This window comes from Aythya ferina (assembly GCF_964211825.1).
Source record: "Aythya ferina genome assembly, chromosome: 1".
Lineage (NCBI taxonomy): Eukaryota > Metazoa > Chordata > Aves > Anseriformes > Anatidae > Aythya > Aythya ferina.
In genome coordinates, this window is record NC_140296.1 from 40,373,925 (window position 1) to 40,398,981 (window position 25,057).

Below are 25,057 nucleotides of genomic sequence, written 5' to 3' on the forward strand. Positions count from 1 at the left end.
ATCTGTAACCCATGTATTGCTATTTCTAATTCTGAATAACAGGTTTCATTTTCTCTCTAAGATTAGTCGATTGTTTAGAAAACTTATTTGGGAATCTGTCCCAAAACAGTCTTGTGGTGAGTGGCACGGTGTGTGGGATGACGTTAGCAGATACCTGTCACGAGTGTTTCCTCCAATAGTTTTGAACTTCACCCCTGAGCAAGTGCTAAATCCTAAAAACTTGGTAGAATGTTTGAGAGTCGTATGCCCTGACCCTGATAATGCCGGAGAACAACAGCTTGCAGCATTGTGCTGGGTCCTGGTTTATTCCTATCAAACACTGTTTAACATCATCCAGCAATTTGAAGAGCGGGAGGAAGTCTCTGAATCTGATGACCAAGTAACACACGCTGTGGCTGACCCAGAGGACCAACCAACTATGGTATCAGTCGCCCCCATAGTCAAGTCAAAACAATGGAAACAGAGGTCAGCTCGTTTAGTAAGGGAAGAAGGCTCTCCTAAGAAGGAGGGAGAAAGGGAATTGGCAGGCACCTCTAAAGCAGAGCCGTCACAAAAACAGCAGGAAGATGAGACGGAAATCATAAAGGAATCAGAAATCACTCGATCCATATCCCTGAGTGAGATGTGAGAAATACGAAAGGATTATGGTCGACGCCCAGGTGAACACATCCTCACTTGGCTGCTCCGATGCTGGGATGCTGGGGCCAATAGCATACAATTAGAAGGCAATGAAGCCAAGCAGCTGGGATCCCTCTCTAGAGAAAGGGTAATCGACAAAGTAATCGGGAGAGGAGCACAGGCCCTCAGCCTCTGGAGACGACTCCTGGCAGCTATCAAAGAAAGATATCCCCATAAGGAAGATATTGTATATCACATAGGCAAGTGGACCACTGTGGATAAAGGTCTCCAACATCTGCGGGAATTAGCTGTGCGGGAGATGATTTATAGTGATTTGGACAATGCCCAGACACCTCAAGACCCCGATGAAGTCCAGTGCACAACATCCATGTGGCGTAAATTTGTGCGGAGTGCACCATCAGCACATGCCAGTACCCTGGCAGCAATTCGCTGGGATGAGGGGATGGGACCAACAATGTATGATGTCTCCTGCCAGCTTCAAAAATATGAAGACAATCTCTCTGCTCCGCTACAGTCCTGTGTCTCAGCTGTGGAGAAATTGTCTAAAGGACTTGACAAGCTTGTGGAGAAAGTATATTCCCCCTCATCTAGACAGAGTGATACTTCAGCCACTAAGAATCAGCATTCGCCTGCTCAAGAGAGAGAGTACCCAAGACGTACACCACGTGGCACCTTGTGGTTTTATCTGCGTGACCATGGGGAAGATATGAGGAAATGGGATGGTGTACCTACTTCAACCCTAGCTGCTCGGGTACGTGAACTGAAAGGAAATACAGCAGCAAGAAGAGGGGCTCCTAAGAGAAATGCTGCTCCGGTTTCTATTGGGCAGTACCCCAGAGGCAGTAGAAGAGCTGATGTTATTCTTGACCATGATGAAGGGACCTCTACCTCTCATTTGCAAGAATTAAGTGGCAGACGCTCCAGCCAGGACTAGAGGGGCCCTGCCTCTGGCCAGGTAGAGGAGAGGGATAACCGGATTTATTGGACTGTGTGGATCCGATGGCCTGGCACATCAGAACCACAAGAATACAAAGCTTTAGTGGACACTGGCGCACAATGCACCTTAATGCCATCAGGCTACCAAGGGACAGAACTCACCTGTATCTCTGGAGTGACAGGGGGATCCCAACAACTATCTGTACTGGAAGCTGAAGTGAGTCTAACTGGGAATGAGTGGCAAAAGCATCCCATTGTGACTGGCCCAGAGGCTCCGTGCATCCTTGGCATAGACTATCTCAAGAGAGGGTACTTCAAGGATCCAAAAGGATACCGGTGGGCTTTTGGCATAGCTGCTTTGAGCACAGAGAAGATTAGGCAGCTGTCTACCCTGCCTGGCCTTTCAGAAGACCCTTCTATTGTAGGATTGCTGAAGGTTGAAGAACAACAGGTACCAATTGCTACCACAACGGTGCACCGACGGCAATATCGCACCAACCGAGACTCCCTGATTCCCATCCATGAGTTGGTTCACCGACTGGAGAGTCAGGGAGTAATCAGCAAGACTCGCTCACCCTTTAATAGTCCTATATGGCCAGTATGAAAGTCTAATGGCGAGTGGAGGCTAACAGTGGACTATCGAGGCCTGAATGAAGTCACGCCACCACTGAGTGCTGCAGTGCCGGACATGCTAGAACTTCAGTACGAACTAGAGTCAAAGGCAGCCAAGTGGTATGCCACAATTGATATTGCTAATGCATTTTTCTCCATCCCTTTGGCAGCAGCATGCAGGCCGCAGTTTGCCTTCACTTGGAGGGGCATCCAATACACCTGGAATCGGCTGCCCCAGGGGTGGAAACACAGCCCTACCATTTGCCATGGACTGATCCAGTCTGCACTGGAGCAAGGGGGAGCTCCTGAGCACCTTCAGTACATTGACGACATCCTCGTGTGGGGCAACACAGCAGAAGAAGTTTTTGAGAAAGGGAAGAAAATAATCCAAATTCTCCTGAAAGCTGGTTTTGCCATTAAAAAGAGCAAGGTCAAGGGGCCTACACAGGAAATCCAGTTCTTGGGGGTAAAATGGCAAGATGGACGTCGCCATATTCCAATGGATGTGATCAATAAAATAACAGCAATGTCTCCGCCAACTAGCAAAAGGAAACGCAAGCTTTCCTAGGCCTCGTGGGATTCTGGAGAATGCATGTGCCAGGCTATAGTCAGCTTGTGAGTCCTCTATATCGAGTGACTCGAAAGAGAAACTATTTTGAGTGGGGCCCTGAGCAACAACAGGCATTTGAACAAATCAAACAAGAAATAGCTCGTGCAGTAGCCCTTGGGCCTGTCCGTACTGGACCAGCTGTGCAAAATATACTGTACACTGCAGCTGGGGAGCATGGGCTCACCTGGAGCCTTTGGCAGAAAACCCCAGAAGAAACTCGAGGTCGACCTCTGGGCTTCTGGAGTCGGGGCTATCGAGGATCAGAAGCCAATTACACCCCAACTGAAAAGGAAATACTCACAGCATAGGAGGGTGTTCGAGCTGCTTCAGAAGTTGTGGGTACAGAGGCACAGCTCCTCTTGGCACCACGGCTACCTGTGTTACACTGGATGTTCAAAGAGAAAATTCCCACTACACACCATGCAACTGATGCTACATGGAGTAAGTCGATAGCGTTAATTACACAGCGGGCTCGAATGGGAAAACCCAATTGCCCAGGAATCCTGGAAGAGATTATGGACTGGCCGGAAGGCAGAGATTTCGGAGTGCCAACAGAAGAGGTAACCCGTGCTGAAGAGGCACCACCATACAATGAGTTGCCAGAAGACAGAAAGCAGTATGCGTTGTTTACTGACGGATCCTGCCGTGTGATAGGGAGCCATCAGAAATGGAAAGCTGCTGTGTGGAATCCCATACGACGAGTTGTGGAAGCCATGGAAGGGGAAGGTGAGTCGAGTCAGTATGCAGAAGTAAAAGCCATACAACTAGCCCTAGATATCGCCGAAAGAGAAAATTGGCCAGTATTGTATCTTTATACTGACTCATGGATGGTGGCAAATGCTCTGTGGGGGTGGCTGCAGCAATGGAAAGAGAGCAACTGGCAGCGCAGAGGTAAGCCTATCTGGGCTGCTACCCTGTGGCAAGATATTGCTGCCCGGGTAGAAAACCTGGATGTTAAAGTACGTCATGTAGATGCCCACATGCCCAAGAGTAGCACTACTGAAGAACATCAGAACAACAAAGAAGTGGATCGAGCTTCGAAAATTGAAGTGGCTCAGGTGGACCTAGACTGGGAACGTAAGGGTGAGCTGTTTGTAGCTCAATGGGCCCATGAAACATCAGGACATCTGGGGAGAGATGCCACTTACAGATGGGCTCGTGATCGAGGGGTGGACTTGACCATTGAGGCCATCACGCAGGTTACCCATGAGTGTGAGACCTGTGCTGCAATCAAGAAAGCCATGAAGGTAAAATCTCCCTGGAACAGGGGGAGATGGCTAGGGTTTCAATATGGTGAGGCCTGGCAAATTGACTATATCGGACCACTCCCAAAAACTCGCCAAGGCAAACGGTACATACTCACCATGGTAGAAGCAACTACTGGGTGGCTGGAAACATACCCTGTAAACCATGCCACGGCCCGAAACACTATCTTGGGCCTGGAAAGACAAGTATTGTGGCGTCATGGTACACCAGAGAGAGTTGAGTCTGACAATGGGAGTCATTTCCGAAACAATCTTGTTACCTCCTGGGCAAAGAGGCATGCTATTGAGTGGGTGTACCACATCCCTTACCACCCACAAGCCTCTGGGAAGGTTGAGAGGTACAATGGACTGTTAAAGACTATGTTACGAGCATTAGGTGCTGGGACGTGGAAACAATGGGACACAAATCTACCAGAAGCCACTTGGCTAGTTAACAATAGGGGGTCTGACAGCCGTGCTGGTCCTGCCGAAACCAAACCCCTACACACTGTGAAAGGAGCTAAGGTTCCCGTAGTGCATATAGGAAGGTGGATGGGGAAGGCAGTGTGGGTTGCTCCTGCCTCGGGAAAAGGCAAACCCACTCGTGGGATTGTCTTCGCCCAAGGACCAGGGTATACCTGGTGGGTCATGCAAAAGAATGGGGATATCAAGTGTGTGCCTCAAGGAGATTTGACATTGAGAGAAAACTAATCTATAATCTAAGTTATATGTTGTAGGAAGATGCTGTAGGATCAACGACAGGTCAACTTTGCAAGGAGCCGGGCAGTGCAACAAGGACTTGAGCTAAGCTGGTGCTGGTGTCCAGACATCCAACTCCGCCTGCCTTGAGTGGCCACTTTGGCAGATGAAGACCTAATCATCAACAGTTCTTATGAACATTTTCCAAGAAAGACCTATGGAATGAAAAGATACACCTGCCTATCCTGTCCTGTTAAATCCTTGTCCTGTTAAAGTACAAGGGATAATGATGAGAATGCTTGTATGCTAAAGTATGGGGATCTGAGTGTGACACAAATGTTATGGAATAAGGGGTGGAGGTTGTACTGGGTCTGGCTGGAATGTTAACTTTCCCGGCAGCAGCCCATACAGTGCCATACTCTGTACTTGTAGCTGGAACAGCAGTGTTATCACACCAGTGTTGTGTCTACTGCTGAGCAGCAGTGGCACAGCATTGGGCCTTTCTCTAACCCTCTTAGGGGGTGGGCAAAAAGTGAGGAGAGAAACATCACTAGGGCAGCTGACCTAAACCAATCAAAGGGATATTCCATACCATGTGGTGTCACACTCAGCAATAAAAGGTGGAAACAGGAAGAAGAGGGGAGGGGTGGGCTCTCGTTGAGAAGACGTCGGTCCTCCTCTCGAACACCGGCTGCGTGCGTTGAGGCCTTGCTTCAAGGACGTGGTCAATCATCGCTCATTTGTGGGAAGTAGAGAGTAATTTCTTTCCTCTGCACTTCCATATAGCTTTCATTTATTTTGTTTGTTTGTTTTCCTCCCTTTTTTTCCCCTTTCCCTTTTATTTTCCCCTTAGTTAAATTGTTTAGTTCATGGTAGTCTTTATTTAATTATTATAATTATTTCCCTTTAATTAAATTATCCTTATCTCAACCCGTGAGTTGTTCTTTGCTTTACTTCTCCCCCTCCTTATCTAAAGGAGGGGGAGTGAGAGAGCGGTTGTGGGGTTTAGCTGCCCAGCACGGTAAAACCACCACACTTACTTAGGAATATGCTGCATGCTAGTTGCTTGTAGTGAACTGAGACGGACAACTCTATGAAGCAAAGAAATCAAAGCAGAATCTGACTTTCTTTTCAAAGGTTCCTTGTTTTCCAAAAAATGTTAATTTGGATGTGAGTGAAAGACATTCTTCCCTGAAAATGTCACAGGATTAAAAGAAAAACAAACACCACCAACTAAAAACAGGAAAAAAAAAATGACACATTACAATGGCATTTAAAATAGCCTTAATGAATGTATCATCTTCAAAAGGTAGATTCAACTCAGAGTTTTGTGGCCATCATGAGATGATATTTGTCAGTTTTCACTAATTTTTATATTAATATATACAATAACAAGGAGTATTAGAGAAAATGATCTTATATACTGATAACTGTACATTCACTACCACATTGTGAAAAGGTCATGGATTCCTAAGTGTGAAAGCAAATAAAAGCTTATGTACTTCATAATATCTTAATATCTTGATCAGATTTTCTTCCAATACTGGATAGCTTCTCTTAATAGGTTATGTCAGTTCTTGGTACAATACAGATTATGGCCCTTTGTAGATAAAATAAAACAGATTGTGTTCAAGTGGTTAGTTTCTACCACTGTTTGACAAAATCTGAGAATAATATACATCAGATTTTGTGTATTCTTATGATTTACATGTAAAATCACTGATCTGTGAAGAGACACTAACTTGTCCACAAACCACTGCCTTTAAAAAAGAGCTTCTTTGGCATTTTTTTATTTCTATTGTTCCATTCAAGGACAGGAATGCCTGTCTCTCTCAAGAAATCTCATAGGACTTTACCTTCTCACCCTTCCTGTTCACTGATCACCTGTAGCCATTTGATGGGTAACTGCAAGGCCTGGATCTTACACTCTTAGGTGGTAACCCTTTTTAACTTCTCATTTTGTTTTTATACGGTTTGTGGCCTGAGTTAGAGACTTTGGAGAATCCTGAGGTGTGAATGAATAGTTGCCCAATAAACAAAGTAAGCCACATAGAAGTTGAAACGAGCCTGGCAATTGCAGTATTTTTTCTTATCACAGTGAATAGGTTGCAGAATTTCACAGGGATTCTTATGCTCATACTGAAGATATACTTGAATGTAGCAGATGGGAGAATGTTTCATTATAATGTGTGTGTGTGTGTTACATCTTTGGTTCCCAAACTTTTTGGTTGACTGCCATAAAGTAGTATAATAAGTAATACAGTTGACAGAGTTGACAATGAGTTGACATCTCTCATTGATAATCTCAGGAGAGTAACTCCTTTGGTGATTGAGTTAGAACTTTAAAGTACAGTGCTTATTAAGCTGTGCTTATTTTGTGATAATACAACAATTTAAGCATGACATATCACCTTTAAACTAAAAAATGCTGTCCTTTTTTATGACAGGATTTCAAAAGGCCGATGTGATATGGAAACATCTGGTGTGAAATGGGAACAGCTGAATGAACATGCAGATAGAACCAGGGCTAGATAAGTGCCTGCCATGGGTAATTGGAAATGAGGAAAGAAGCATTAGCAACACTCTAAAAGCCTCTCTGCATTGCAGAGTCCGGAAAAAAAAAAAAAAAATCTATCTTGAATAGTGTCAGGGTTCTGAGAGCAACATCAGGCCTGACTGTTCCTGCACAGATCTCTCAGGGGTTCCCTCAACCCTACCCCAGCTCAGGGCTATCGCCCCTGGGGCGATTAATCCCTACCCCTGCAACATCACAGTAATGCTGGTCTTTAGCTCCCTACAGCTCTGCCCTTCCTTGCCTCTTACAGGCCCATATCCCTGCCCAGCCTCAGACCATCCTCATCCCCAGGAGGGTTGCCAGTGCTTGAGTATGGGACTGCCATGGTGTCCCCAGCTGCCCCTGTGATCCTGCCTGAGGTGGTAGTACAGGCCCACATTGCTAGGCCCTGTCCTGATGGACCCTAGGGAGACACCCAGCTCCCAGCTTTTAGGGCACTGCTGGTCTCCAGACTCCTGAGAAGGGCTGAAAGATCCTGTCTTGAAACATCTCTATCCTAGGACTGAACAGAACTGTTCTGAAGATGAAATAGGATTTATCACCATAGGATTTAATATCCAATCAAATATAGTTTACTGAAAGTGTAATTTGCAGTGGAAAAACCTCACCCATCTTTTACTTTCATGGCTAAATATCTGAAGATCTCAAGAATGCTTTTTTGAGGCATTGATGGCAATGTGATATCTGGATCCTGTTTCCAAATCTCATGCTATTCCAAAGTCATGCCAAAGCTGACTAAATGAATCACCACTTAAAGATAGCTGGCAGCAAAAGAAACTCAGGCAGCAAGATTCATTTAACACATTGATCCATATTAGTGAAGCAGACTGAGTCATGCTGACTGTTACATTTCAGCAGAAAATTCCATTATCCATTTTGTTACTTGCTGTTTCCACACTAAACTCTGATGTATCTACATCTATAATACATATATTTTATAAATGTGTATGCATATGTGTATGTAAATTCACATTTATCTATGTATGTACATATGCACTGATACATAATAGCCTATATGTGTTTATATATATTGATGTACAATGGCCTATACCTTTAGACTGTAGCTATAAACTGAAATATTTTTGTCCTAAATGTGGAGGAGACTGCATTTATACTGGAATTATAGATATTTAAATGTAACAGTCATTAAAAATATTCTGCATGGTATATTAATCATTTAGGAAGATACTTGTTGCACCTGAATCTACTCTAAGAACTTATTTTTCCATGTAGCTTTTAGAGGAGAAGATATGCACAAAAATACTGATGCCTGTTTTAGACATGGGTACTCCTTGGACTTAATTTTATTTTCATTAGAGAAGTGCTTTATTTGCAATGTGAGAAAGATTCACTGTCTACATTTCTAAATTGCCTTTTTTTTTTTTTTTTTTTAATTTATTATTTTGACATTGAAAAGGACAATGTATTGCTTGATCATGAGATCTAGAAAAAATTTAAATTATAATAGTGTGATTAACTGTTTGCTACAGTGTGGCTAGTTTGCATGTAGTGCACTTATTATGATCAACATCTCTTTAAATCATTTTCTTCTATAGCATTTTTCTACTTGTTATTACTATATATGTTTATTTCTGGTATATTTATAGAACAACTTTTTTTGCTAGTAATTCAGATTAAGTATAAACTCATTATAGGAAAATCTTATTTTTGAGAGTTAAGCTTTTTTTTTTCACTTTCTTATATAAATGTACTCCTGAAAATCTTGAACGTAATACAAAGTTTTTTGTTTGTTTGTTTGTTTGTTTGTTTGTTTGTTTGTTTCAAAAGAAATAATTTTATTTCAGTTCCAAGTTTATTTAACCCATCTAATAATAAACTGGTTGGTGCCAAAGTTATTTTTTTCTACCTAACTTCAGATAGGCCATTAATATGTGATTTTGAATGTGTTTTGAGCAAATGGTGTACATTGGCTATTGATCATAATCATAATTATTTCCCTTTTATAAAAAGGGAAATGCATGTTCATTAACTTCAATGGCTAGAAAAAAAAAAAAAAAAGTCTCTGTCTTGTATTTTTGAAGTTAATAAGAGAGGACATGGAAAGTAGATCTGACAAACAGCTCTGGCAGCCCTAGAGATTAAGAAACCAGTTATATTTAAATTGTCACTATAAATATTTAAACAACATTAGCATCCTTTACAATTTCTAAAAAGTTACCAAAGATTAATGGACTTATAGTGCAAAAAGTAAGTGCAAAATAAGATAATACTTTACTTTGGACTTGTGCTATAGAAATTTTATAAGGTAAATATATTTCATAATCTTGCTTATAGCAGTAAACAGACAGGCTACATAGTTAATGACTACTATGCTGAAAAGTATATAATTAGATGAAAATCTAATTTGAAAATCTAATTATATGACATACAGATTTTTATTTTATTTTGCTATTTGTAAATGTTGAGCTGCCAGTTTGGGTGTTTTCATTTTACCATCACTTATATCCCAAAGCCAAAACCCATTTTGAGTATCAGTACTTCTGAAATGTCTTGGATACCACTTCTCATTATGGCCAACTTTTTTGTTTGTTTGTTTTTTTCTTTAGTTTTGTTTCCTTGTTTGTTTTCTGAACAAGAAACTGCTTTGGTTTTTTTTTTTTTTTTTTTTTTTTTTCCTAGTGAAATACCTCATTGTCATAAGCTTTATTAGAAACCATATATAGATACAATTATGATCTTAGTTATTTAGATCACCTTTAGGAAAGATCTGCAGTCTCAATCTGCAGTAATAGAAAATGTCTTTCTGTAGGTGTCATAAGCACTAGGACATTACTTGAGTGTATGATTGTATTGTTCAAGTGGAGTCAAAGTTATTGTTAAATTTAGACAGCCCCAGAGACATCTTTCTTATAAAAATAAATAAAAAATCACAAACAAAATAAAAAATGAATGAAAATAAGGTAATCCAGGTATTATACATTAAATATTAAACTTGTTAGGATAAGCATACTTGTGTTGCTTATATAGAAAAAGAAAACAATTTCTTTTTTTTTTTTTTTTTTTTTTTTTTTTTTTTCCCCCTGGTAGTATTACAGAACAACAAGTGAAGCCTACAGTATTCATATTGTATGAGTCAGATACTGTGGAAGGGCTGTAGAAGGCACACACTATGGAGAATTCTTGATTGTTTGAAATAAGAAGCAGGCTAAAACAGTTAAAAAGCATGGCTCTATCCATTTAGCTCATGTTTTTCTGCCTTTTTCAAGATATCTGAATTTTCTTTAAGTACATTACAAAAACCTGACAACACCCCATTTCATGCTGCATTTGTAAATGACTGCTTTAAGGCCAGAAGTAGTTACTTGTGAGTAGAAATCTCATTTAGTTGTCAGTAGATAGGTATCCTAAGAGTATTTAATAAAATAATAATAGTGGATATAGTGGTTAGAGCTTCTGCATATAAAATAAGATTGAATCAGGCACAATACTTAAAAATCAAACACTCAGTACCTTTCCAAAAGTTTGAGATGTGTTTAGAGGGAAAAAAAATCTAAGTACTCTATAAACCAAAGGCAAAATATATAGTCTATTTTGAAATTATGGAGATTAAAGATTTTCTTATCTGAAAAGTAAAGTAAAAGCAAACTAAAAAACAGGTTACCTTCTAACTAAAAAACAGCTTACCTTCATCCACCTTCTACCTCCTCTCCCCAGGTGACACAAGAGAATGGGGAGTGGGAGTTACAGTCAGTGCATAGCACTTCATTATCTGCCACTGGTCACTCCCTCATCCCCTGCTACAGCCTGGGGTCTTTCCCACGGGATGCTGTCCTTCCCAAACTGATCTTACCTGGGCTTCCTACAGGTGGGAGCAGCTCTAGTATGGGTTCATACAACAGGGTGCAATCCTTCAAGAATGGACTGCTCCAGCACACTGCTTGAGCTGGCAGCTCCCACCAGATCACTTGCTCCTACATGTGCTCCTCTCTCCACAGACTGCAGCTCTGTCCAGAAGTCTGCTCCTGTGTGGGCTCTCCATGTGGGCTCTCCACGAGCTACAGCCTCCTTCAGGCCAGATCCACCTGCTCCACTGTGGGATCCTACACAGACAGGAGTGTGGAGATCTGCTCCGCTGTGGTATACCAAGGGCTGCAGGGGGACCTACTCCTACCTTCTCCCCATCTCCCTCCCCTGCCCCCTTTCTTCACTGACCTTGGTGTCCATGGGATTGTTTATCTTTACATCTTCTCACTCCTACCTCCCAGCTGCTGCGGTGCCTTTCTTAAATCTGCTCTCATAGAGGTGCTTACTGGCTCAGCTCTGGCCAGTGATGAAGGCCAGTGGTGAAGCTCCAAGCCAGCTTGGAGCTGGCTGAAATTGGCTCTTATCATGGGACAGCTTCTGGACTCTTCTAACAGAGGTCACCACTGCAGCTTCCTCATCTTTCACCTCCAGCAGACCCTACCCAAATATTAGAATCTTGACTCATAGCTTTACATGAACACTTACATCCTCTCCTTTTATGGGCTGCTATTGCATTTCAAGGAAAGAGGCTCATCAGTTGCTACTAAGTGTGAATGAATTTTGAAGTTTGAGTGAATAAAAGAATCAAAAAACAATGAGATAGTGAACAAAATCTTGCAGCTCAGACAGATAATAGCTCCAGTTGGATAGAATGAGATTGCAATGCATCTTTCAAATCTCTGATTCCATTAAAAAACAAAACAAAACAAAAATCAATCAAACAAACAAAAAACAACTATGCGTTCTTATATAATTAATTTTAGTTCTTACTAAACCAACCTAAAACTAAATTGAAACTCATTCAAAAACAAAAGCAAAATGCTTTGATTTTGTAGAATTTATTTGTTCCTGTGCTTTACCCATTTTTTTTTTATTTTTTATTTTTTTTCTTATTTGAGGATCAGTTTGATTTTAAATGTTAAATGCTGGCTTGAAGTAAAATATAACATTTCTATGTTCAACATTTGAAATAAAACGTATAAAAATTAGTTTCTGTCCTTTTCTTTAATATCATGAATAGTATCATTCTTCCAAAATAGCAGTGTTCAGATTATTTGTTATTCATGAAGATATTTTTACCCAGCAGTATGTCTGTGGCTATTCCAGGACAGAATAGGATTATAATTGAAACTTCAAGCATTCATGGCACAAGAAGGTAATTTTCTATCCAGCTTTACCATTTACCAATGTAGTTAAAATCTTATTTGTTTTCTGATCCTGGGAAATTAATATCTTCTTCTCTAGCCAAGTTCAATACAGTTGGACACTGCTCATGTCTTTTTAATGTTTTTCCTTTTTCTTTTTTCTTTTTTTTTTTTTAATTATCTTTTTCTTTGAATATATAATTTGGTTCTGTATCATTTTCCCTTCCCTTACCTTCCCTGTTTGTTTGGGAGGGGCCCCATTGTTTTCCAGAGCTGAGCCAATAAACGATGTTGTTTGCGCCTCTGTGAGAGCATATTTAAGACAGGGAAAAAAATGCTGCGCCAGACAGCAGCTGGGAGTGAGAGAACAGCCTTGCAGGTGCCAAGGTCAGTGTAGAGGGAGGGGGAGAGGTGCTCCAGGCGCCAGAGCAGAAGTCCCCTGCGGCCTGTGGTGAGGACCATGGTGAAGCAGGATGTCCCCCTGCAGCCCATGGAGTACCACGGTGCAGCAGGGTTCCACGCTGCAGCCCATGGAGGAGACCACGGTGGAGCAGGTGGCCCTGCACCGACGGAGGCTGCCGCCTGTGGAAGACCCCTGCCGGAGCAGGTTCCGGGCCGGACCTGTAGCCCGTGGAGAGGAGCCCACACAGGGGCAGGTGACCCGGCAGGAGCTGCTGCCCGTAGGGGAGCCAGGTTGGAGCAGTTTTCTCCTGAGGGATGGACCCTGTGGTACGGACCCATATCTGGAGCAGTTCTGAAAGAGCTGCTGCCTGTGGGAAGCCCACGCCGGATCAGTTCATCAAGGACTGCATCCCATGGGTGGGACCCCACAGCACAGGGGACGAGAGTGACCGAGAAGGAGCGGCAGAGAAGAAGTGCTGTAGACCGACCATAACCCCCATTCCCCCGTTCCCCTGTGCCGCTCGGGGGGAGGAGGTGGAAGAGGGTGGATGGGGGGGAAGGTGCTTTTGTTTTTTTTTTTCCTTTGTTTTCTCACTTCTCTCGCTTGTTAGTAATAGGCAATAAATCTTACTATCTCCTTATGCCGAGTCTGTTTTGCCTGTTACAATAATTATTGCATAATTTTCTCGTCCTTATCTCAACCCTTGAGCCCTTTTTCACATATTTTCTCCCCGTTCCTCTTCGAGGAGGGGGAGTGAGAGAGTGGCTGTGGTGGAGCTCAGCTGCCCACTCGAGCGGAACCACGACAGTTTTGTTTCGTAGTTCTTTAAGATTCTTCTTATTCCACTTGCCATATATTACTTACAGTCCCCCTGCCCCACCCCCAGCTCCAGTTTGTTGAAGATGGCCAGCCTCAAGCATCTACGAGTCAAATTATGAAATAAGTGTCTATGAAATTTCTCTTTTGTTATTTACCTAAATTTAGGAGGAACTATGTCATTAACCTCCCTCAGATTTCTATCTAAAACCTTCCTTTGCACTGATGCTTACAATGTTACAATAAACTTGTCAATATTCAGATTCACAGTGAGTTGTTAACGTTGACTTTCATGATATCTTCCTTTACTATTCTTCCTTCTCATCTGTTTCCATCTCTGACACTTAGTTCCAGGTGAGAGAGTTAACAACCTTAGTTTTGTGCTTATGAAGGATTTTTCAGACAAGAGTTTTCATTAGTAGAACATGTAGAACATTAGTAGAATGTTTTATTTCAATTAAAATTTATTTTAATGTTTGTTTGTTTGATTGATTGATTGTTTTTTAATCCATAATGACAGTTTTCATACTTTTACTGTCTATTCCTTCTCCTCTCTACTCCATTTTACTCCTCCATTACCCTGCCAAAATACTATCCCTCGAAGATAAATCATTACGTACAAAAGTTTATCTACACTGTTAGTGTGAAATACCAAAGAGCTCTTTGAAATCTACTATACATACTCTATATGTATGTACAAAGGAGATTCTAGCTAAATTAGCAAGATTCCCTACATCTTCTCTTGTTCTTTTCTAAGCTCCTTTATTTAAAGCCAGTTAATATTTTAACTCCTTACTGTTATTCTGAATATTCATCATAAATCTAAACTATGGCTCAGAAATAACCTGAGAACAGAGGAATGGAACAGAAAACTCAAACACAATAAGAGAAAAAGTAAAGATTAAAAAACACAATGGTGCCAGAAATGAAAAATATATTTGCAACAGATTTAAGAAAATACATTTTATTTTTGTTAAGCAACTGAAATTGTTGAATGGAAAATTGATTGAAAGATAGTGTTTTTTTTTTTTTTTTTTTTTTTTTTTTTTTTGTAGATATACACACAAAAATATTTATATATACATATATATGTACATATATACACATATAAACAAAGTGATGAGTTAGATTGTACTAAAGAAAATTTGAAGTCATTGTGCTTGAAGATATAAATCCATTTGGTATGCACTTTTTTTTTTTTTTTAGAAAAGAAAGGGAAAATATCTTTAACACTTAAATAAATAAAACTTAATTCATGAAGGTAATTTTGATAGCTTGTTAAATGGAATTTTTACATGGAATAATTTACATTAAGACACCTATCTTAAGTGTCTAAATATTGGTTGTCTTATCTAAAATAGCTTCTTAGGACATTCTTCCAGTACATGGAATGAGACAAGTGCTTAAAATGTGATTCATACCACCTGTTTTAGAAACTGAAATGAATATCACCAACAATTACAACTTTTGTTCCCAGAGCATGGTGATTTTAAAAGCATCATTTCACATCCAAGCTACCCATAATCTAAATAATAGAATAAAAAATGTGAAATCTGTTCAATGAAGAGTCAAATCAGAACCACATTTAGCATTACAAAAGTAGTACAGCAAAATTACAGGATATTGCACGTTACAATTTTATTACCAATTACCATTTCAAGTTTATTACCACTTGAAATCCCGATCAACACTAAGTTGAGACCTAGAAAAATAAAATATGGATCAATTAACCTAGACAATAAAAATGAATCAATATATGAGTTCTGAAGGACATAATGAGATAAAAATATGATCAGATATTCTGGAGTACTTTAAAAATGTTAGAAAAGATTAAAATGTTGTGGGCACAGTACCATTATTTATGCCTAACTGTGAGGTGTGTTTGTGAAGGGCAATGTTCTTTTATGGAGTTACTCCTACCAAGGAAGAGTTTATGGTTCTGAACTGAAACAGAAAGAAAGGGACATTAATAATAATAATAACAATAATAACAATAATAACAATAATAATTAATAATAATAATAAAGACGTAGTTGGGTTACTTCTATATTTGTGGTAACAATGCTTCACTGGGGTTGTCTCCAATTCTGCTGTTGTGATTATCTAAACCATGGGACCTATAAGGATTTATTTATCAGTCACTCATTTTTCTTTCTTTTGTGACTGTGCACTTAATTTTCCTTCCTACAAGAGACAAATAGTAGGCAATAAAGTTTCCCCTTGACCTGTAAAACATAAACAACAATGTAGCGTACCTGGAACCTGGGAAGCATTCATGTCTCACAATTTAGGTATAATCTTTGATTTCTCAGGAGCTTATTGACAGACAATAATACTCATTGCTGATTTTTTTTTCTTCTCTTATTTTTTAAGATTTTTCTTTCCTAGACAAATAATTCAGGGAGATTTTTTTTTTTTCTATTTTTCAACTAAAACTCAGGAAATTTAGCTAAATTTCCTAGAAAAAAAAATAATATATATAATACTCCATAGGTACCTAAACATGGTGCTTAAACATTATTTCTCAATCTGAGATACCTAGGTCCTGCCAGATAATAAACTGTAGATGCTACAAACATATAGGTATTCAGTGAATCAGTTGTATAAAATCTCAATAATAGAAGTCTATTCCAAGGTTGTTACAATCATATTCTACTTTAATCCGTGTGATCACTTCTTAAAACAGAAAAAATATTAATTAATGTTAAAATGTACAAGATTATACCATAAGGACATATTCATATGGATTGCATGTTACTTCTATATTAACATTATCTATATCAAAACAACAACAAAACAACTACAACAACAAAAATGAGGCCATAAAATACATCCTGCTGAGTACAGTAACAAAAATGTCCTGCAGATAAATTGGGGCACAGCAGGAAGGGCTCTGTGTTAGCAGCAGGTTCTTAAAATTGATCATCTGTCTCACTGAAAGTTAATGGAGCTCTCTCAATATAGAAACAATATAGTCAATCATGTTTTGTAGTATAATTAACTACTGACTGAAGTTGGAATGAGTTGAAAATATTTCATGGGTGTGGCAGAAAGAATAGCAGAGTTGATGATCTTTCTGGATTTGTAATACCAGTCAGAGATATTGAATGTCTGTATTGAGTACTTAAACAACAAAATGTGGGATACTGTGTGAAATTATTTTTACACTGGTATGGAATTTGAAAAAGATAACACTGCTTTCTACATGTGCTGATACAACTAGAATTTCATATCACATATTTTATCTCCAAAATCTGTAAAATCCAGATCTGAATTTTGGTCATGTTAGTCATGATGGGTAAATCCTTCAGAACTGTCTCTCAAGTCATACACTGTCTACCTCCTGATAATATAGAAACACAGGTGTCAGCATGTCAGCAGAAAGTCAAACATCAGAAAGTACATGAACTGTAGTTGAATTTATATAGCTAGAGGTAAATGTAAAAATAATTTAAGACAGTGAATGATATACCACTTTGATGACATATTCAAATAAACGAGTTTTCATTCTGAATGCATGAAGTGCCACTAACAATTTCAGCAGTAGGTAGCTGTAGTCATCCCTACCAGCAGGTTTCATGATGTCATTCCAAATGTAGAAAAGATGTTTATGCACTGTGAACTAGATGAACACTAGGATGAGATTGATTATCTAAATCATATGTATATGTTTCTAAGTAAACTATAGCTGAGTGGCAGCCACTTTCGAGTAACCTTTGAAAATAAGAGTATTTTTGTGGTAAAGTGTTTTGCTGGTTGTGGTGTCTTTATTTATTTATTTATTTATTTATTTCCTTTCAATTTGTTTGTTTAAGTAACATAACTCAAAGTTATGAAGATTCAGAGTCTTGAATAAGTGATGACACTATTAAAAGTTCAGTGATAACTATTATTAAAAGCACCTAGGTCGAGGAAAAACAACAGTCCAGGAAACAGGAGCTTGCAATAATTTTCTGTTTCCATAATTAACAGCAGAGCTAACAACACGTATCAATTAAAAATGCTGTGTATTAGATATCATTATAAAGGCCTGCTGACTGAATTTCTTTAACAAAATTAGCTTTGACACTAAGCATAAGATTTCACTGCTGAAGACAGAGGTAACCTAAAGTGGACAAACCAGCTTTTGGTCTGAGGCTCTTTAGATGTAAGGCAGACAAAAAATAAACCATCTGGATACAGGGTAAAATGCTGTGGAGTACTCTCTGTGAAAGGTGCATTGCATGCTGTTGCTACACATTACCTGAGTATAGATTTGTCTCAACAGGAAATTCTGCATCTCTGGAAACATGAGCCATTGTGTTATCTTCTGGCCATATAATTCTCATTCAGAGTGGTTTGGTATCAGAACACAAATACAAAGGTTTGGTTCAGAGACATTGATGTTAATGAACTGGAATAATGCTAAGCTTTAATCAGAAGTCAGCAATATGAGGAAAAAAGTACTTTTGATTTTATTTTATTTTTTAAGGTTGAGCATGTGTTTACTAGTTAGAAGCAAAACTGAAAGATGGGATTAGAAAATTCCGCTGTAATATGATTTACATGGAGAAAGCCTTCCTTTTAGTGGCATGCAGACCTAAGCTAGGTGTGAATCATCAACACTACATAGTGTATAGGTTGGTTAGCCATGAAAAAGTGTGTGTGAGCCTGGTTTGCTGAAGTAGTGAAATGTATTTTTTTTCTGATATATTGTTCCTCGTTACAGAAATAGCAGCTATTCTGATCTCAAAACAGATGTGTGTGACTGAAATATGCAAAAATATTTAAGATGTACCACTAAAAAATTAGATGCATCATAGCTTTACAATAATAAGGAAACAAGGAAGAAATGTCAGCTGGCAGATTGCACTGCAAAGGATTTGAAGAGCTTAAAACCTAATACATAGAATCATAAAATCATTAAGGTTGGAAGAGACCTTCAAGACCATCTGAGCCAACCATCAACCAACTACCAATGTTACCCACTAAACCATGTACCTACGCGCCATGTCCAACCTTTCCTTGAACACTCCCAGGGACAGTGACTCCACCACCTCCCTGGGCAACTTGTTCCAATGCCCGACTTCTCTTTGTGAGAAGAAATGTCTCCTAATATCCAACCTAAACATCCCCTTCCACAACTTGAGTCCATTCCCTCTAGTCCTATCACTAGTTATCTGAGAGAAGAGGATGACCCTCCACTACCGCAACTTCATTTCAGGTAGTTGTAGAGAGCAATAAGGTCTCCCATGAGCATCCTCTTCTCCAGACTAAACAACCCCAGTTCCTTCAGCCACTCCTCATAGGACTTGTGTTCTAGGCCCTTTACCAGCTTTGTAGCCCTTTACCAGCTTTGTAGCCCTTCTCTGGACATGCTCCAGGGCCTTGATGTCCTTCTTGTACCAAGGAACCCAAAACTGAACACAGTACTCGAGGTGCAGCCTCACCAGATCTGAGAACAGAAGGATGATCATATCCTACACTATTCCTGATACATGCCAGGATTCCCTTGGACTTCTTGGCCACCTGGGCATGCTGCTGGCTCATGTTCAGGCAAGCACTGACCAACACCCCCAGATCCTTTTCCTCTGCACAGCTTTCCAGCCAATCTGCCCCAAGCCTGTAGTGTTGCATGGGGTTGTTTTGGCCAAAGTGCAGGATCCATCACTGAGCCATGATGAACCTCATCCCATTGGCCTCTGCCCATCCTGTACATGTCCCTCTGAAGGGCCTTCCTACTCTCTGGCAGATCAACACTTCCCTCTCAACTTGGTGTTTTCTGCAAGCTTACTGAGGGTGCAGTCAATTCCCTCATCCAAGTCATTAATAAAGATATAAAGATATTAAAGAGGATAACAGACTAAATCCACATGTGATATGATACAGAGATGTGTTTCCGATATATAAAAATTATGAAATACAGGCATCTTCATAATAGTATCCTTTAATCTATTTTGATTAACAGGCACTACAAAGTTCCCAGTGGATGGTCAAATTTAAGCCACTTGACCACGTATTTGGATTTAGTTATAGCCATTTACATATCCATAAGAATAGGGCACAGACCCTTAAACATTCACAGTTTATATATTGACTACCACTGCATAAAACATTTTCTTTTGTATGGTTTGGAAAAAAAGGAAAAAAAAAGGAAAAAAAAAAGTGACATTAGATGAGAAAAAAAAGTGCAAAGCAGTTTTGGGAAATTTAGAGAAAACTTCTGGTATTCAACTTTAAATCAGATTTTATTCTTGGAGTAAGTTTTATTTTATTGTATGCTTTTTATGAATGGCAACAGAAATTGTATTACTTAGAAGGAAAAAAGTTCTTGATAATCTATGCAAAATTTTTCATGACATCATATGATCTTTCTGAACATCATATAGTTTTTCTGAACAGTTAAGGAGAAGTGGATATATTGTTTTTAGCATTATCTTTGTTCATTCACTCCTGATAATCTTGGTACACATACCCTTATGGGTATGCAAGGACTTTTTTTTGGTTTTGTAATTGTTGACCTGTTGCAGGAAGAACGGCCGAAAACATGATAGACACCAGTATGGTCAGATCATGCTGCCTCTTTATTACCCAAATAACCTGACTTTTATAGTGAACTTAACAGGGGTGGATAGTATCTCACACAAGATTATTGGTCAAAAGCATTCAGACAAACAACTGCAAGAAAACAACCCCACCTGCAAGAAAACAACCCCCTTGTGATTAGCAGTCATGTAGACCTTGTCCTTGAAGCCAGCTGCTGGCAACAATATTTTTCTAAATTCCTCAATTGGGCGATGTGGGAACAGTGTCATGGGAACTTCTCATAGTTGTCCTGGTAGCTTGGTTTACTCAGCTGCAGCAAGCCATGGGATCTTTGCTGTTTCAAAAATCCCTCAACACTGACCAACATGAAACCTTAAGTCAGAACCCTTAGAAGATTCCAAAGGACATGAGGAAACTATACATCTCTGAAAGAAGATACGGGAGAGACTTATTAGGTTGTAACTAGATTGTAACTTACTTTACCTTAACTTCCAAAAAAAAAAAATTAATTATCATTGTCTTTAATAAATGACACTTTGTAAAATATTTAAAATCTGGAGGGGACTTTGGCTTTTAAGTCCACTAGAACCAAATTTTAAGTTTCAAATAAAGAACAATTAGTGCATGAAATTCAGGAAAAAACTTTTTTTTTCCCTTCTGCTTTTCTCTGATTTTCTTCACTCTTAACATAAAATTTTCAGATCATGAATCAGCAAGGTCAAGGAATGCAAACTTAAGGGTTTATTTATTTTTTATTTTTATTTTTATTTTTATTTTTATTTTTATTTTTATTTTTATTTTTATTTTTATTTTTATTTTTATTTTTTATTTTTATTTTTATTTTTATTTTTATTCTGTCCTTTTGTTCCTACTTGTGTTTTATGTATAAATTTCCTTATGAAATACTTGCTAAAATTACAGTAGGTCTTTACATTGACAAATATAAAGAGCAATATTTGGGCCTCGAATATGAAAATATGTAAAAATGACAAGATATTACAAGAATAAATATATTGTGAAATAAAAAGTAAATACAATTCTGCCAAGGTAAAACAAAGAAATTTCTAATAGCTTTTTCAGAAAACAACAAGGACAAATAAATAAAAAAACACAGTGCTTTATTCTTCTTTCACTTTATTTCCCTCTGTTCGTACAAGCATATGCATATGTTCTAAGTCTGCATAGATGTGCTATGAGATTAATTGTGTCCCTGCATTAAATAACCTAAAATCAGTGTAATGACTTTAAACACATCATTATATATATATATATCATTAGATAGATAGATAGATAGATAGATAGATAGATAGATAGATAGATAGATAGATATCTTATTATGGATTCTGTTTATGTAATAGTTTACCTTGAAGTGTAGAACTCTAGTTATACACACTTCTAGGTCATTTCATATATACAATTATGTCAGTAATTATTATAAGCTTAGTTTCATCATCTTTAAGAGAGTGACTTCTTTCATTTTTTATTTATTTTATTTTATTTTATTTTATTTTATTTTATATTATATTATATTATATTATTTTATTTTATTTTATTTTATTTTATTTTATTTTATTTTATTTTGGTGTGTGTGTGTTTTAAGGTATTAAATTTGCATTAGAATTGTTAAAATGGATTAGAAAAATTATTCAGAACTATATTAAGGACAGTAAGTAAAACTTTTTAAAAACCTTCGATATTGAAGCCAAGTATAGCGTGTTGAGAGACAGTACTAGAAGGAATAAGGAATAAACTGCAGAAGGCTCCTCTATGACTTGTGAACAGCTAAGGGAGTTCATGGACAACTACTTTTATCACTGCATAAAAAGCCTTGCCAATAAAAGGGATGCAGAAGAATACATGTACATGGGTGCCTGAAAACACCCATGTTTTTTTTTTTTTTGTATTGAACCATGTTCAATACAAAGTAGACTTAACACTTAAATACAATAACCTTTAAGTTCTAACTGGATTTACTTGACTCATCTGAGGTGTTCAGGTATTATATATGTATATTTTAAGTTGAATATCACAGGCAGATTAATTCTACTCAAAAATCTGGACAAAATAGAAATCAAATTAGTTGATTAATGACTATTCTTTAATAACTGTAAGATTACAGCATACAAAGTACACGGCTACAGTGTGAAAATTCTAACTTTCAAATTACTTTTTAGCTAGAATTGTTTATCTTTTTAATCATTGGAAGATACTTATAGAATTACCATAAACTTCTTCCAAAATGTTCATTGGCCCTGCAAAGTAATCATACATTTTGGCATGAAGAATGAATTTGATCTTTGGTCTTTTTATTTATTCTTCAGAGTGAACCTAAGACACCATAAGGAATATTTCCCTCACCATGCTCTGCCTTCAAGTATAAAAATAACTTGGGGGAAAAAATGTCAGTTAACACAAATGAATTTCATGACAAAACAGACTATAGCCTATAGGTGGCAAATCACTGCAAAAGTGAGGAAAATGAGAAAAAAAAGTGATATACAAGACAAGTCATTCTGTAAACAGATAATGCCAGAACTCAGCATCTTGTCTGTGTTGTAACAGATGTTCAAATGCTAGAATAAAGCATTTGAGTGTAAGAAGTTGTATTATTTCATGGTTGATTAGAAGAGGGGAATTCTAAGGGCTTCAGTTAGTTTTTCGATATAAACCTCTGGTGCCAGATGAGACATCCTGCAACATCCTGCAACATTTGCATGACTAACTGTGATGATGCTGTCTTTGTGGAATCCGAGTCTTCCTGAAGTGACAGCTAGAGGATAACACATAGAATCTATAGTATCATTAGATGCCTAGCTTAAGTGATCAAATTGTTGTACACGAGTGTTGTCCAACAATCTCTGTCACAAGAATGCTTCTTTGTTTCTTTTTTGGTTTGTTTTTCCTAGTAAAGGATGAGAGGAGAGGAGGTCTCCATGTCATGTGGAACAGGCTTCATGTTCAGGGGAAAAAAGAAGCTAAATAAACAAACTGTGACTGTTCACTCCTTGGAACAAGCTTCCCCCACCTTGTCTCTGCTCAGACAAATTTGGCAAGGCATAGGTATCCAGTGTGTTTCCTGGGCTTGTAGAGTTGTATAATGTGTGGTGGAGGTGGGAGATGGGACAGGTATACAGGGTCTCCACACCAAACCCACCTGGTGGGCTCTGTGGCATAGATAAATACACTAAATTGTGAATCTACATAGAAACTTCATCATCCATAAAGTCAGTTGAAAGACATGGGATGGAATGTTTTTATGTAACATTTTTATTCCTCTGTGGTCAAGAAATCATTTAAACCAGCGTTGACACCTAGTCATTCAACATTAATTCACTATCCTAACATGGAGGAGGTCAATATGTTTGTGTTAGTGTATATATATATGATGATTTGCTTAATTGGAAAGCTGTTTTCTAGCAAATCCTACAATATAAAACATGAATAATTCAAAAATACTGTCTGGAGTAGTAAGAATCTGATGTAGAATATCTGACCTTAAAATATTACTAGCATCTATAGAAAAATGTAATATTTAAACCTACTATATTCAAGATTATCAGAGCTTGTATATTTCTTTGCTTCTGCCTATCCTAATGCCAAATTATATTGCTATAATTTTATATATATTTTTTTCTGCATGTGTTTTAAAACTCGTCATTCCCATTCTGTGCATTTATCTTGTTCTCTTTTTTCTAGTCATATAGTGCTCTTTTACAAAAAAAAAAAAAAAAAAAAAAAAAAAAGAAGAAAAAAGAAACAAACAAACAAAACAAAACAAACCAAACAAACAAGCAAACAAAACAAAACAAACAAACAAACAAACAAAAACAAGGACAGTAGCATTCCTGTACCATGTTGCTTTCAGCTGTCTGAAGACAGCTTCAAAAGACTTGGGAATTTATGTTGTTGTTTTTGTTATTTTGAAGCACTTACAGAATGTTTTTTTGGAATAGAAACACAGTAGGGTTCCTCTGCTCAGAAAACAAACAGATATTGAATGCACAGAATTGTGTCTGCAGACACAGTGGCCCTTATACAATTTTCTTATGTATGTAGCTGTTGACTTCAGCATACTTTTTTCCTGACTTAGCTTACTGTAGCTGAAAGCGTATAAGCCCAGTGAGCTTATAAAACACCTAATAATATTCTCATGGTTTATTTCTTCTTTTTCATTTTCTCTCTCTCCTTTTTTTTTTTTTTTATTTTTTTTTCTTTTGTTTTCTTCTCTCTCCTGTCCATGATTACTGTGATTAAGCAAAATTTGAATTAGGCTGTTCACTGTTGTAACAACAGTGACTCCTTCCAATAAGGAATGTTATTTGGATCCAGCATCTGATCTCATAGCACTATTAAAGGTATTTCTCCATCAAGTTGTGATCTAAAATCAACATCTTGAACACGAAAGAAATATGTTAGTGGGGAAAAAATTTGAAAATACATTAAAATCTTCTTCTGCGTATATATTGTTCCTTCACCTTGAGTACACAAATACATGAATTTCTGAATATATTGGATATATATATAGTCAAATATAATGTATTTGACTATATTGACAAAAGTAAACAAAACAAAACAACAACAACAAAACAGTGACAGTTAGTTTTAGCGAAAGTTAATCATCTTTAATATCCATATTTCTGATAAGCTGCATTCCAGAAGCAGTTGACAGGTACTTTTTTATTTGTCTTCACCTACATTTCACCTACATTCTCCTACATATTTGTCTTCACCTGTTATTGATTTTATTCTAATAAATTACCAAAACAAAACAAACAAAAAACTTTCTGTGCAACTTTATGTGCAATATCTTCTGGTTCATTTTCATGGGTGAATATAGATACATACGCAGAAAACAAAACCTGCTGAGAT